The sequence below is a fragment of the Prionailurus bengalensis genome, chromosome B2 (genome assembly GCF_016509475.1).
Source record: "Prionailurus bengalensis isolate Pbe53 chromosome B2, Fcat_Pben_1.1_paternal_pri, whole genome shotgun sequence".
Classification (NCBI taxonomy): Eukaryota; Metazoa; Chordata; class Mammalia; order Carnivora; family Felidae; genus Prionailurus; species Prionailurus bengalensis.
Genome location: NC_057349.1, coordinates 33889125 through 33902580, shown reverse-complemented (window position 1 = coordinate 33902580; position 13456 = coordinate 33889125). Strand labels below are relative to the sequence as shown.

The following is a 13456-nucleotide window of genomic DNA, read 5'->3' as shown; positions in this document are numbered from 1 at the left end:
AAGCAACAAAGGGAAGAATTTGGTAGTGGATCAGATACAGGATGGGGAAGGAGAGAAACTAGTTAAAAATTAACCCACCTTGGTGGTGAGTCTGGGGGATGGGAGAGCCCCCAGTGGGTAACGGGGAAGAGCTGGTGTGAGGGACAGGAGGATGAGTTCAGTCACTTCCAGGCCATGCGAGGGCAAGTGTCCTGTAGGTGACTGGACTTGGAGAAGGGCAGTGGGCTGTCTTTTGAGAGTGTCCCTGTCACTACAGGTGTGCAAACAGCTCCAGAACCATCACTGGCCTGGGATATCCTGGACTGATTTCATATACCAGGTAGAAGATTGGAGTTGACAACATTGAGGTACCTCCTGGCTGGGAGATTCTGTGAGCTTTGGCTGGGCGAGCACACATGTGGGAAATATGACTCTATGTGTGGGAAGGGGGTCCATGGCCCAGGCCTGCATTGGCATCCATTTCCTCAGAGGATGCCAGAGATGCCATCAGATGGCCCAGGGGCATGAGGCCCAGGTGAGGCACTTCAGCTGCCTGGGGTCCCTCCCCCAGCCCCACCCTCAAAGGCCCTGGAGCCCAGGCCTGTGCTGACTGCCAGGGCCTTTCCTGGAACTCAGCAGAGGACGGAGCCCCTCCCTGCCAGCCCTGGCACACGCCAGGCACAGCGTGTCCCCTGGGGCACCTTGCAGACACCCCAGGAGGCTGGGGTGTGGGACAGGTCTCCACCTCCAGGAAGAGTCCTGCTCTGGGCTGCCATCTGAGCTCCCTGCCCCGGGCTGTCATCCTCACCAAGGCCCTACCAGACCACAGGGGACAGCAGGCACAGCAGAGGAAGGAGAAGCTTTGTGGCTGGGTGGCAGGATTCATGGGTCTTTGTTGTGGCTTTGGGTGGGAGGGTGGGGAAGGCAGAAAAGCAGGGTCTCAGGCTTCAAAGCACCTCCCCACCTGCTTCTCCCTCCCTCTGAGGAAATCTTCAGGGGCCTCGTGGTTTTGAGGGGAGGGGACAGGAAGAGACTCTAAACTCTGGGTCAGCCAAGGACAGAGGTGGAGGAGATCTTCTTGCCCTATATCCCATTTTCTCTCAGCATCGTCTTCCTGTGCTCCCCGCCACCCTAGAACAAATTTCTACCTCCATCTGCCGCTATGAGTTACACCCCCCACACCAAGATCTCCAGGGGCCTCCCAGAGTGGTGGGCTTTGGGGAAAACGGGCCTTGTACACAGAAGCTGCAGGCCGGGCCACACCTGCCCAGGGGGGCAGGAGGAGAGCTGCCCTCCCAGATGGGCCGAGGCTGCTCAGCTCGGCCTGGGGGGGCCGATCGACGCTGGAACGCAGGGGCGAGAAGGCAGAGGGATGCTCACAGGGGCCACGTAGAGGTCCCGCGCGGCAGGCAGGGGCAGGCAGGGGCGGGAGCCGGGGAGCCGGCGGTACGCCCGCACTCCCCCCCCCCCTCCTCCTCCCCCGGGCTCGAGGGAGCCTCCGAGAGTCGGGTCGTCGCTGACCGCAGGCTGCAAGAGCGGTTGATCTGGTGAGCGAGCACACCCACTTACCCAGCTGCTGAGTCAGGCTGTTCTCGCTCCCCGCTCGCCCGCCCGCTCGGGACATTGTGTTCCAGCCCCGGCGCGCTGGCACCGGGCCCAGGCGCTCACACCAGCCTCCTCGCCCTGTTTGTGCTCGCGGCTTGCGCTCGGCGCGCAGCCTCCCCGCCGCCGCAGCCCTGCGAGTGCGCGCTGGGGCCCGGCCAGGGGCGGCCGGGGGGCTGGTGCGGAGCCCCGGCGACGCGCCCCCGGCCCGCGAGGCCCCGCAGCCCAGCCCGGGCGCCAGCCTTACGTACAGCACCCAGACCTCTCCAGCCCCCACCTGAGCCCTGCTGTGGAAGCCCGGGCGCGCGTGGGGCCCGAGCGGCACACTTGGGGGGGGGGGGCAGGTGTCGGTAGCTCCTCGAGGGAGAAGGAGCCGCCCAGGCTGCCGCCCAAGCCCCGCTAGCGCTGGGTCCAGTCTGGAGGAGGATAGCTTGGGAGCGCGCCAGCCCCACACTTGGAAGACCTGGGATGCAGTCACGTGACAACGGAAGCCCGCTGGAGGGGGGCCGATTCAAGCGATCCCCCCACCCCCACCCCACCCCCGCCACGAGGAGCCTCCTCCTCCTCGTGCCTCGGACCCTCTTCCCCGTCCGCTCTTCGCACCAGCCTGGAGACTCCAGGGATTCCCAAGGGCTGGCAAACCAAACCCAGCCCTTTGGGAGAGCTTGGGAAACCCCTGGCAGGACGCCGGCAGTACGAAGAGCCCGGGAGCAGACGTCAGGGTGGAGAAGACGACCCCGAACTGGAACGTGACCCCTCCCTTTGTTCCAGCCCCAAACCCGGATTTATTCAGAGCCACGTTTTCTCTTTACCCATCCATCTACAGAAAGACGTCATTGAGTGCAGTTCCTGAAGGTTCCACCGTCTCCAAACCAAGGAGGGGACAAAGGACTGACATACTGAGCATACCATATGGAAGGCTCTGTTGGGTCGTGCTAACGATGTCAGTAGAAAGTTGAAGACACAATTCCTAAAGTCCTTTCGTCTCCCACCTTCCAACCTCCGCAGTGTGCTGTGCCATTTCTGCTGCCAGGGGTGCCCATGCTCCGAGGCTACCCATCTCTTCAGCTCCAGCTCAGAAAGGCCGCTTGAAACAGCGCCAGCCAAATCTGATTCCTCTCCCCTCCCAATGCCCGGCACATTCAGTCTGTACCTTTCTCACGGCACAGCGTGTGGCCTGTCTCGTATTCTAGTGATCTGTTTACTAATCCTGTTCTTCTAACCAGATTAAAAAGTCCTTGAGGCGGAAACAAAGTCTGCCTCTTTGAGCCGCCCCCCCCCCCCCCAACACTTGAGCTCATCCCCCACAGGCCAAGTTTGGCACTGGAGTTGATGTTCAGTAAATGTTGGGTGTATTGAAATGATTTCCTGCCCTTGGGCAGTTTGCAGACCAGCTGAAGAGACAAACACACAGCTCGTGAGGTTAAATAATAACCCAAGCCAGCAGGTGGTGAGTACCAAATGTTAAGAGCTATAGGGACTCAGGAAGGAGGTGGTGATATGGGAGAAAGATCCCAGGAGGTTCTAGGCCTTGGGCTGTGTGTGTGGAGGAGGAGAGAGGAGGCGTGGAGGTGACTCATTCTGGTTGACATCACCACAAACCAGCCTTCATGCTAGCCACTTTACATGCATTATCTCTAATATTTAGGTGGAGGGAGGGGGGTAGGTTTAGAAGGAGTGGAGGGGATGGTGCCCAAGCCAGACCTGCCCAGAGCTTAACCAGAGCATAGAGGCAGCCTTGGATCTGGGCTCCCCACCCTCAGTTCACGGGCACTGCCTGTTCCCTGGCCTGCCACGCCTGCACGCTACACCCAAGAGAGCTGCCCAGCTCTGGATGCACTCTGGTCCCACCCTGGTGAACAACTGGCTGTGTGATCTTGGGCAAGGCACTTCCTTCCCTACACCTCACCGCCATTTGTACCTCTGTTGCAGCGCTTATGGGCCGGGGAGTCTGTGAGTTAGTGTCCTGGCGGCCACGCTTACCACCTCCCCTCGTGTTATCTGGGCTGCTGTGGCTGCCTAAACCCCCAGCCCTCTCTCCCTCCCCCACTCACTGCTCCCTCCCCGTCTGGAGCTGCTGAGAGGAACACTGGGTACAGAGTGTGAGCAGGGATAGTAGGTTTCCTGTGGTTGCAAAAGGAACATCGGGACTTTCCCTGCGGTGCCCAAACTGTGGGAGAAGTGGGGGAGGAGGAGGCAGGGCCAACCTCGAAGGAACCTCTGCTCCCTTCCCTCCCCTCCACGCTGCTCCCAGCTCTCCAAAAGGCTGGTACAGTTTGTTACGCTGGGGCCGGAATGTACCGTGTGTTTCATATGGCCTCTGTCCAGTCCTACACTGGCCGCTTTATATTTATACTTTCTTCTTCAGCTGTGGCATCCTGCTGTCAGTCAGTCACCCCTGCTCTCATCTGTCCACCTCCCACCTGGGGTCTGGACCCCACCAAGAATCAGTCCTTGGGTTCCAAACTCTTGTGGTGGGGGCGGGGGTGCAGAGAGGACCCTGGAGGAGAAAAGCTGGACTCCAAAAGGGTAAAACCCCCAGTCCCCTTTCTCTCTCCCATCACCCAGCCCTGCAACTGCCTCCAAGGTCATGGACTCCGATTTAGGTCTGAAGGTTCTCCGGGCCTTTGAGGTCCATCCTCTGTTCCTCGCCACTCTTGTTTTCCCGAGCACTTCAGCAATATTCTTAAGCCCAGCTGGACAAGTGAGCTGAAGGCTCTATTTAAGTTGCCTCCCCCAAAGCTTGGCAGACCTGTTAATCTGTGATCCTCCCCCATCAGTCGCAGAGAACACGGCAGAGGTGGGGCTGGGGTGGGGGGTGGGGGGTGGGGGGTGGAATCGGACCTCCCCACCCTCCAGGAATCACACATTCCTAATAGAAGCTGTGAAATGGAATTTGACACTTGGTGACTTAGTGATTTTCTGAGTCATGACCAGTTTAACCTCCTCAAAGTGGCTTCAACATTCAGAGACTGACCTGGCCTTCTTCCCCCAGGAATTTGTGATATGATTATTCACAATAATAGGAAACTGAGGTTCAGAGAAATGACAGAGCTGGGATTCAGATTTGTCTGACATCAATGCCAGCATTTCGTCTCCTTCTCCTCCTCCTCCTCCTCCTCCTCCTCCTCCTCCTCCTCCCCTCCTCCTCCTTTTTCTTTCTTCTTCCCTTTCCTCTTCCTCTTCCTCTCCTTTTCCTCCTCTTCCTCCTCCTGCTCCTCCTCCTAGAGAGAGAGAGCGCGCACCAGTGAACGGGGGAGAGGAGCAGAAGGAGAGAGAATCTCAAGCAGGCTCCACACTCAGTGCAGAGCCCAGCAGAGAGCTCCATCCCACGCCCCCAGGACCGTGACCTGAGCAGAAATCAAAAGTCAGACGCTCAACCGACTGAGCCAGCCAGGTGCCCCCAATGCCAGCATTTCTAAATGGTCTGCTAGACTGCTTAGACCATGCACCTAAATTGTAAGTCCTCCATTGCTCAAGCCTCAGAGTTTCAGTCCCTTCTTTCTCAAGTGATTCCAGAGACCCTGCCTCCTGGGAGTCCGTGCGTGCCTTGAGGTATAACTGTTTTCGGCCCATTTGACAGGCTGGAAGCGTAGGGGCCCTGGAGGAGGCTGAATGGCAGAGTTGGATGGTCAGGCTTGCTGGCTGAGGGCATCCTCCGTTGTCCCTCAGCCAACTGGCACGCCTGCTGCCACTCACCACCCCCTCACCTGGGAATAAACTTTGCCTTGTTGTATTGATCTGGCATGGGATCCAAAAACCAGAGCCTGAGTCTCTGAACTCAGGTCTGTCTGTGGCACTCAGTGACATGGCGGCATGGTCTCTGTTAGGACCCATTTATGGCAGCACTTTGGGAGAAATCACCACCGTCATGTCAATCCCTGGGGTTTGTGTCAGGCCACGTATGTTTCACCTACATGTCCCAACTCCGCGTGATCTTAACGTTCCTCTAACGTCAAGAGAAGAGCAGTCACTTTCCCGGTGGGAAACGTGAGGCAAGAGTGGCTAGGTTGTTCACCCAGAGGCAAGAAACTTGGTTTGCGACGGTGCGATCTCGGGTGCTTCGTTTCATAACCCGGGGCCTCTTCCGAGCTGAGAGAGGAAGAGTTTCCCAAGACGTCCCAAAATCTCGTGACATGTGGCCTTTCACCCAGCTCTACCACCGTAGGAAGGGACCACATTGTCCACGCCACCCTTATCTACCCCCAGAGGCTGAAGCAAGGGCACCAGACATCCTGTAGTGAGTCGGCCTGTCCCGGTCTCTGGCTTCCTGTCTTCTGCGGCTCTCATGGGCACATTTTGTCCCCTCTGAGCCCAGTTCTTCCTCTTTCATCCTTCTCTCTGTCTTTGCTCACTGAGAGCCCTGTTTATATGCCTCCATCCATCTGTGTTTGCTTTTCTTTTTGCTGTTTGTATGTTCATTCTCCTGGGAAGGTTCCTAGGGTCCCAACTGACATCGACTTGTTTCCAAGGAAGCATCTTCCGTTCCTACCCCCACTTGCGCTCTTCCCCTTGCCTCCAGCTCTGCCAGTGTCAGATTGCTGGGGTTCACGTGCTCAGTGGGTACTTAATGAACACCTACTGTGTGCTCCAGCAATTGTGTTAATTCCTGGGGGCCCAAAGTCTAAAAACTGTGCTGGAGCATCTGTTAATCTCTTACTGTTTGCACCAGGCACTGTGGTTTATCCTGGTGGCACGAAAGCTGGTCATTGCCCTTGAGGGATCTCTGGCCTACTCGGGAAGGTGCACAAAAATAGATCATTATAGTGCCCTGGGAAGTTGGGGACTGGGGGTGGCCCGAGGGGTCAGGGAGGGCCCCTCTGGGGAAGCCAGTCTGCGAGTCTGAAAGGAGCTAGCCAGGCAAAGTAAGGGCACAGGGCATTCCAGGTGGAAGGAATAATGTCTATAAAGGCACACTGGCATGAAGCAGCCTGTGTTCTCCGGTGGGCACTTTGAGTTGTTTGGTCTGGCCTGGACATGGAGTACAGGTTAGGGAACCCAGGGAGATGAGGCCAGAGACAGGCAGGCCCAGATGGTGCAGAACCTCATGTTCCAGCAAAAGGGTTGACCTTTATCCTGGAGCAGCCGGAAGCCCAAGCAGCCTCATGGCTCCCCGCAGCCTGGGAGCTTCGGGGCTGGGCCTGGGCCAGGCCCAAAGCCCTCTCTTGAGCCCTCATTAACCCACATTTACTGCCCTTTGGCTTAGTGAGGCCTGTGGGAGAGTCAGACACTGGAAAATAATGCTGTTTTTAAAGCACGATCATTATTCATTCATAAATGTTTAGCAAGCTCTGATGTTTGCCAGGTGCTGCTTTGAACGTTGGGAATGGGTCCTTGAACCCTACAGAGATCCTCGCTCTCAGGAAACTTACCTCCTTGGCAGTTGGAGAGGTAGGATAGGCCATAAACAAATAAACACATAAAACAAATAAATGAGAAGGATAATTTCAGATCCCCAAAACAGAGCGATGCAATTGAGGGGAATGGGGTAGTCTGGGTAGTCAGGCAAGGCTGCTCTAAGGAAAGTTAAGTTTGAGCTGAGATTGAGATGATGAGAACAAATCAGTGCGTGTGAACATCTACGGGCTGAGGGTTCAGGTATAGGAAACAGCACTTGTGGGGTGCTTGTGTGGCTCCAGCAGTTAAGCGTCCAATTCTTGATTTTGGCTCAGGTCATGGTCTTGTGGTTTGCGGGATCAAGCCCTGTGTGGGGCTCCAGGCTGACAGCACGGAGCCTGCTTGGGATTCTCTCTCTCTGCCCTTCTGTCTCTTTCTCTTTCTCTCAAAAATAAATAAACTTAAAACAAAAAAACAAAAAACGGAAAGAGCACAGGCAAAGGCCCTGAGGCAGTAAGGAGCATGGTGTTTTCCAGGTTTAGAAAAAAATGTCGGGTTCAAATTCATTACTGTGTAGCAATTCTATGCAAGGATTATTGTACCCATTTGGTAGAGATGGAAACTGAGGCTCAGAATAGTTACATTTCTTGGCCCAAATCGTAACAGTAGTACAAATTTTGGTTCTAAAGCCACTGTTTTGTTTTGTTTTGTTTTGTTTTGTTTTGTTTTGTTTTGTTTAAACCAAAGTATCAAGTACAGCAACCGTGTGTCCTAAATCATTTGGGAAGATCCAATTTCCAAAATTTTGTCTCGTTGTTCTCTAGATATCCATCATGGACATTCTCTGTCCCAAATCGTGACTTTGAGCCCCGTCTCTGCCACGTACTACCAGCGGGATCCTAGGACAAGCACTTCATCACCATAAGCCTCAGTTTCATCATCTGTAAACAGGCAGAGTAATAATTCTGATAATTGAGGCTTGCTGAGAGGATTAAGTGAGATAATCCATGTCAGAGTCAGTACAGTGCCTGGAACATGGCACACGTCCAATTCATTCAATTCATGATAGTTTCGTACTGTTACCTTGGGAAACTGAGGTCACCTACAGAATGGTCCTGCTGCCACGTGAGAGGCCTCTGAAGCATGAGCCAGGCAGGGGAGCAGTGGGAGGAGAGAGAGCAGGAGAGGGCGGCCAGGGGGGCCTCTTCCCTGTACTCAGCCGCTTACTCCTTGAGCTGGGATCCCACACTGACACATCTTGTACTTCCCGTTTCCAGGGAAATTCCTCGCCACTGGACCGCACCCGCCCTTGAGGACCTCCCCATCTCTTTGGGCAGAGCAGAAGCCAGACAGAGCAGGGGACTGTGAAGTGACAATCCTCAGCCCTGTGTGTGCCAGGAGCCCCCGAGGGGCAGGCACCACACTGCAGGCGGGCAGGGGCCGCAGAGGAGAGTGGTGTGGGCTGCTGGGACAGAGCTCCTCTCAGAGGAGGTGGGGACCCCGTGGAGTACGTGACTCGTGCCCTTCCAGGCTGCACGCTCCAGTTAGCAGGACAGAGACCCCTCCCCACCCATCTCCAACCTTCCCAGGCTTCCTGCTCTGCTGGGAGGCCCTGTCACCACACACACACATACACTCTCTCTCTCTCTCTCTCTCTCTCTCTCTCTCTCTCTCTTGCACTCACACCCCCCTCCCAGGCACCCCTGAGAGGACCAGCTGCAGCTGGGAGGTGGGGGTGGGGAGAGTACTGCCAGGGTTCTCAGATCCCTAGCCTCCCTCTCCCACCCCTCCCTCGCCCCCAACTGCTGAGCTGCTTCTAGGTTTAAAGCAAAACATGAATCTGTCCTTCCTGCTCTTCAGTGGCAGCAGCCCTGCCTGGAATTATTTTTAGCATGGATGCAGGGAAGGCACAGTTCTCCTTGACTTTCACTGGGGACATCCCCCACCCCCCAGCCAAGACTTGGCGGGGGGGGGAGGTCAGTACGGAAACCCCCCTCCCAGAAAGGGGAAATGGGTGTGTTTTCTGTTCCTTCAGCTCACCAGAACAGGAGTTGTAGTCAAGCTTGGGGTTGTGCTGATGGGAAATTCTAGGTTCCAAAGCCCATGGGTTCCACCCCACCTCTGTCTGTGTCCCCCTAAGTCTGAGAAGCAGGAAGTGCATGGTGTCTGCAGCCGAGATGCCCAATCTGTGGGTGTTGGGGTCCAAGGGGAGCCACTTGGTTACACCCAACACTGTGGACTAACGACATAGGGACACCTATGGGTGCAGGGTGTGGTGTTTACATGGGTGCTTGCTTTATAATTGATTAAACTGAGCATGTCTGTTCTATATATTTCTCTGCGTGTGTCTTTTAATTTTTTTTTATGTAGGCTCCACGCCCAGCCTGGGGCTCGAACTCACAACCCCAAGATCAAGAATCACATGCCCTACTGACTGAGCCAGCTAGGTACCCCAAGTATGTGTGTCTTTTAGATACTAGCATTACTTCACTAAGGTATAATCTACATATAGTAATAGCACAAATCTTAAGTTTAGAGCTTAATGACTTTTGATAAGTGTATATACCCGTGCAACCATCACCTAGATCAAGATCTGGACCATTTTCAGTACCCCTAAATTCCCGTGTGCCCCCTCCTAGTCAATCTCTGCCCCCCGGGGGGGGGGCAACCTCGATCTGATTTGTACACCATAGATTAGTTTTGTGCGTGTGTGCACGCATACGCGTTTTACGAGGTTCAAAGAAATACAGCTGTTATCATAAGAGAGGGAAGTGGGCAATAAAATCTTTAACGTGAAAAGGGGGCCTCAAAAAAGGAGGGTTGATTCAGTTAGAAAAAAACTAAGGCATCACTGGCATGGGAAACAGGAGGTTCCAGAGCCAGCCCAACCTCTCAGGATTGGAACAAGAGGTCTGGGGACACTTCTTGGAGCGGAGAGGCGGTGAGTGGGGAGAGCAGGAGTGAGGGAGAGGCCTGCCAGGGTTCCTCCTGAGTCCATCCACCCCCACGTTCTGCGTGAGGTCCCTGCCCCTCCTCTGGCAGCAGTTTTCTGTGAGGCCAAGGCTGCGAGGAAGGGCGCTCTCAAGGGCATCCGCCCAGAGGCACGGAGAAGTCAGGGCCTCTGGGCAGTTAGGTTATTTATCTCTCCTGCCTTTCCTTCCAAGGTCTCTACGATTTGGGGCCTCCTTCACCCTATGTCCTGCCTGGGGAGAGGCTGAGGCTCTCAAGGTAGGGTGGGATAAGAGTCACGGAGCTCATCATTTCTTCTTTCCTTTGTTTAAAAACACGTATTTGAGGGGCTCTCAGTCGGTTGAGCTTCGGCTCAGGTCATGATCTCACAGTTCGTGAGTTCGAGCCCTATGTCCGACTCCGTGCTGACAGCTTGGAGCCTGGAGCCTGCTTCGGATTCTGTGTCTCCCTCTCTTTCTGCCCTTCTCCGGCTCTCTCTCCCTCTCTCAAAAAGTAAACGTCAAAAAATTGTAAAAACAAAACACTTATTTGAGCACCTACATCGTGCTATGGCTTCTTGCTGGGTGCTGGGGACGGGAGGATGACTGAGACAAAAGTCATCAGCTCACAGGGGGTGAAGAGTAGCATCGCCAGGTGAGGCCAGGCCTTCTCCCCGCTTCAAATGACCTCAGAGAGGTAAAGTGACTGGTGCAGTATCACACAGTGAGCTGCTGACAGAGGGAAGCAAAGAACAGGGACCCTTGACTCGGTCCTCCCTACTGAGGATAAGCAAAATCAACAGCCTGACTCCCCAGCTTTCTTCCCTCACAGGCGTTCTGGTCCTGGAGTAGCAGACAGAGCACTGACCTAGAAGTCAGGAGACCTCGTCCCTGCTCCTAGGTCTTAGAGGGACGTGCCCTCTCCGGGCCCCCGGTTTTCTCCCATGTACGGAAGGAAGGCGGACTTGAGATGAGCTTCGCGTTTCCCTCAGCTCTCACTTTCTTGAGTGTACCCTGCGTTTCCTCACCACAGGGCCTTTGCTCGGGTTTTTCTGCCACACGAATGCCTCTTCCCCTCCTCCTTCCTTCCTCTGACATTCTCCCAGTCACCTGGGACCTAATTCACATGCTGCCCCCACAGGATTTGGGATCTATTTTTTTTCAGGGGGGGAGGGGCAGAGAGGGAAGAAGAGAGAGAGAACCTCAAGTAGGTTCCCCGCTGTCAGCGCAGAGCCTGACACGGGGCTCAGACTCCCAACCGTGAGATCATGACCCGAGCCGGAACCAAGAGTCAGACGCTCAACTGACTGAGCCACCCAGGTGTCCCAGTATCTGGGATCTGTCGAGTGGTGGCCCCGAAGTCTCCACTCCCGGAACAGACAGAGCCTCCCTCACTTTGCAACCCTCCTGTCCCAGGACAGCCTCTGTGGGGCAGATATCTGTTTTGTCAACCACCAGTGCAGGTGTGGGGTGAATTCTGGCTCCCACCCCGCTTCCACATGTCCCTTTCAGCTTTCGAGACTGGTCTGATCCTTCCTCAGGGCCTCTGTGAGATTGCGCCTTCCTGCTGGGCAGCCGGGCCCAAGCCGGGGCTCCAAACTGGGGCACTTTGGGCAAAGGTAGCCACCCTGGGAGGTGACCCCAGGAAGGACCAGGACAGACACGGCCTCTGCCAGAAGAACGGCTGCCCCACCTCATCTGTCCCGTCCTCATTCACAAACACCTGGGAAGAAATCCTCCCTCACAACAAACAAAAGGCTCCCGTTCCCACAACCACACCCAAACCCACTCCTACCTACCTGCCCACAAACAGATGTATCAACTTTGCAAAGATGTACCCCCCTGCTGCCTCTGCTCCCCTGCCCCTCCCCTGGGCGGCACTGTGCACGCACGTACATTCGTTGCACACGCACACGTGGGCACACGAAGACACATGCATGGGCACGCATGCGTACCCATGGGTGTATACACGGGCAATATGAGGGAATGAACGGGCATGCAGTGGTGCCCTCATGCGCCTGGGGTGCCCACACTCTCCCGTGTATGCACACGTGGGTGCACGTATACACACACTCACCCTCCCATGATGTGGGACTCCTCTGCACCTTCAGCTCTCAGGTGAGCCCCGCTCATACCTGCCTGCTGAGGATGCTCTGGGGGAATGTGGGGTGAGGACAGTGCTCCATTGCTGGCTCCCGGCTGCCTCTGGATTTATAGCAAGCCAGGCTCTTTCGCCTTCATTTCTCTTACTAGTGAATAACCCTACGGGTAGCAGAGAAAGACCCAAGAGCTGTGGGTTCACTCCAGCGCAGCACCTTGCTTGGGTGGCTGACGGGAATGGGGGCAGGGGAGGGGGGTAAGGTTTCCACCACTTCTGGGAACAGATGTCTCCAGGGGGGGCGTCGTTTTGCAGGGCTGGTAGATCTCTTTGCTTGTACTGTCAGTTCTTGATTGCATTCCATTCATTCGTCCCATTGCTGCAGGGGCCTTAGGCCCTTGTCTCCTTCCCGTGGAGAGGTAGGAGGGCTTTGAAGAGGGCCCAGTCCCCAGGTGGATGTGGCAGCTCTGGGGCTGAGAGCGGGGTCCCGGGCACACTGGCTTCCTCAGGGGAAAGCGGGGCTTCTTTCGGACGCCTCCAGGGCACAGCGCAGCAGTAATCCAGAGCATGGTAGGGCTGAGCGATTGTGTTTGTGACACGGTCGCCCAATCTAGGGGCTGGGCAGGGAGCAGACTGGGGTTCCGTTAAACCTGATTCAGCTGCAGTCACTGAGCACACAACACGTGCCTGGCGTGGTGCTGGGGAGGGGGGAGGAGGGAAAGAGGAGGCTACAGAAATGAGTAAGACGCAGCAACTGTCGCGCGTGCATGTGTCTCGTTCCACACGGGCGGAACACCCGGACAGTGGAACTTGGGGGCCACCCCAGATCTGTCCTCTCCTACCCCATCCAGTCAGTCCCCTGGCCCACGGGGTGTTCTTGTTCCCTCTTTCTCACGAGTTCTCTCCTTTCAGGGCTCACGGCCACTGCTTCTGCAGGCATCTGGTACCGCCTCCCTCGCGGGGCTTCTAACTGGAGGGGGCGGGGGGGGGGGCCCACCTCCAAGCTTATATCCTCCCTCACTCGGCTACCAGAAGCATCTGCCTCAAACACACAGCTGATCTGTAACTGAGAACCCTTCACTGGCTCACCATTGCCATCAGAACGGAGGCCCAAACGCCTCACGTGGTACCACCAGCGGTGGGCGTGCACGGCACCTGCATCTCTAAGCCTGCCCCCAGCTACACATTAGACCCCAGCCTCCCGGTTCCCCCGACTGGCCGTGCCGGTGTGCACATCTGAGCCTTTGCACATGCTGTTCCTGTTGCCTGGAATGCCTGTCCCCTCCTTAGCCTAGGAAGGACATCATTATCTTTCCACTATGAGGGGGTCCCCCGTTCTCTGCTAGCACACATTTTAAAATAGTGCTGACAAGAATGATTTAAAAGCCAGCATTTCTACAGAGCAGACACAATTCGGACTGCTTTATATCTTACACATATATAGACAATTATATTATTAATATCCATTAGTTCATTTAATCCTCACTAACTT

The 13456-nt window shown here is 55.7% G+C and overlaps 1 long non-coding RNA gene across 1 annotated transcript; it reads left to right on the top strand.

Moving 5' to 3' along the window:
* Positions 1–1189: 1189 nt before the first annotated feature.
* LOC122490338 lies at positions 1190–9247 on the top strand. The gene is made up of 3 exons (XR_006299131.1): positions 1190–3031; positions 7743–7874; positions 8196–9247. It is a non-coding gene; the product is annotated as an uncharacterized LOC122490338 (long non-coding RNA).
* The last annotated feature ends 4209 nt before the right edge of the window (positions 9248–13456 follow it).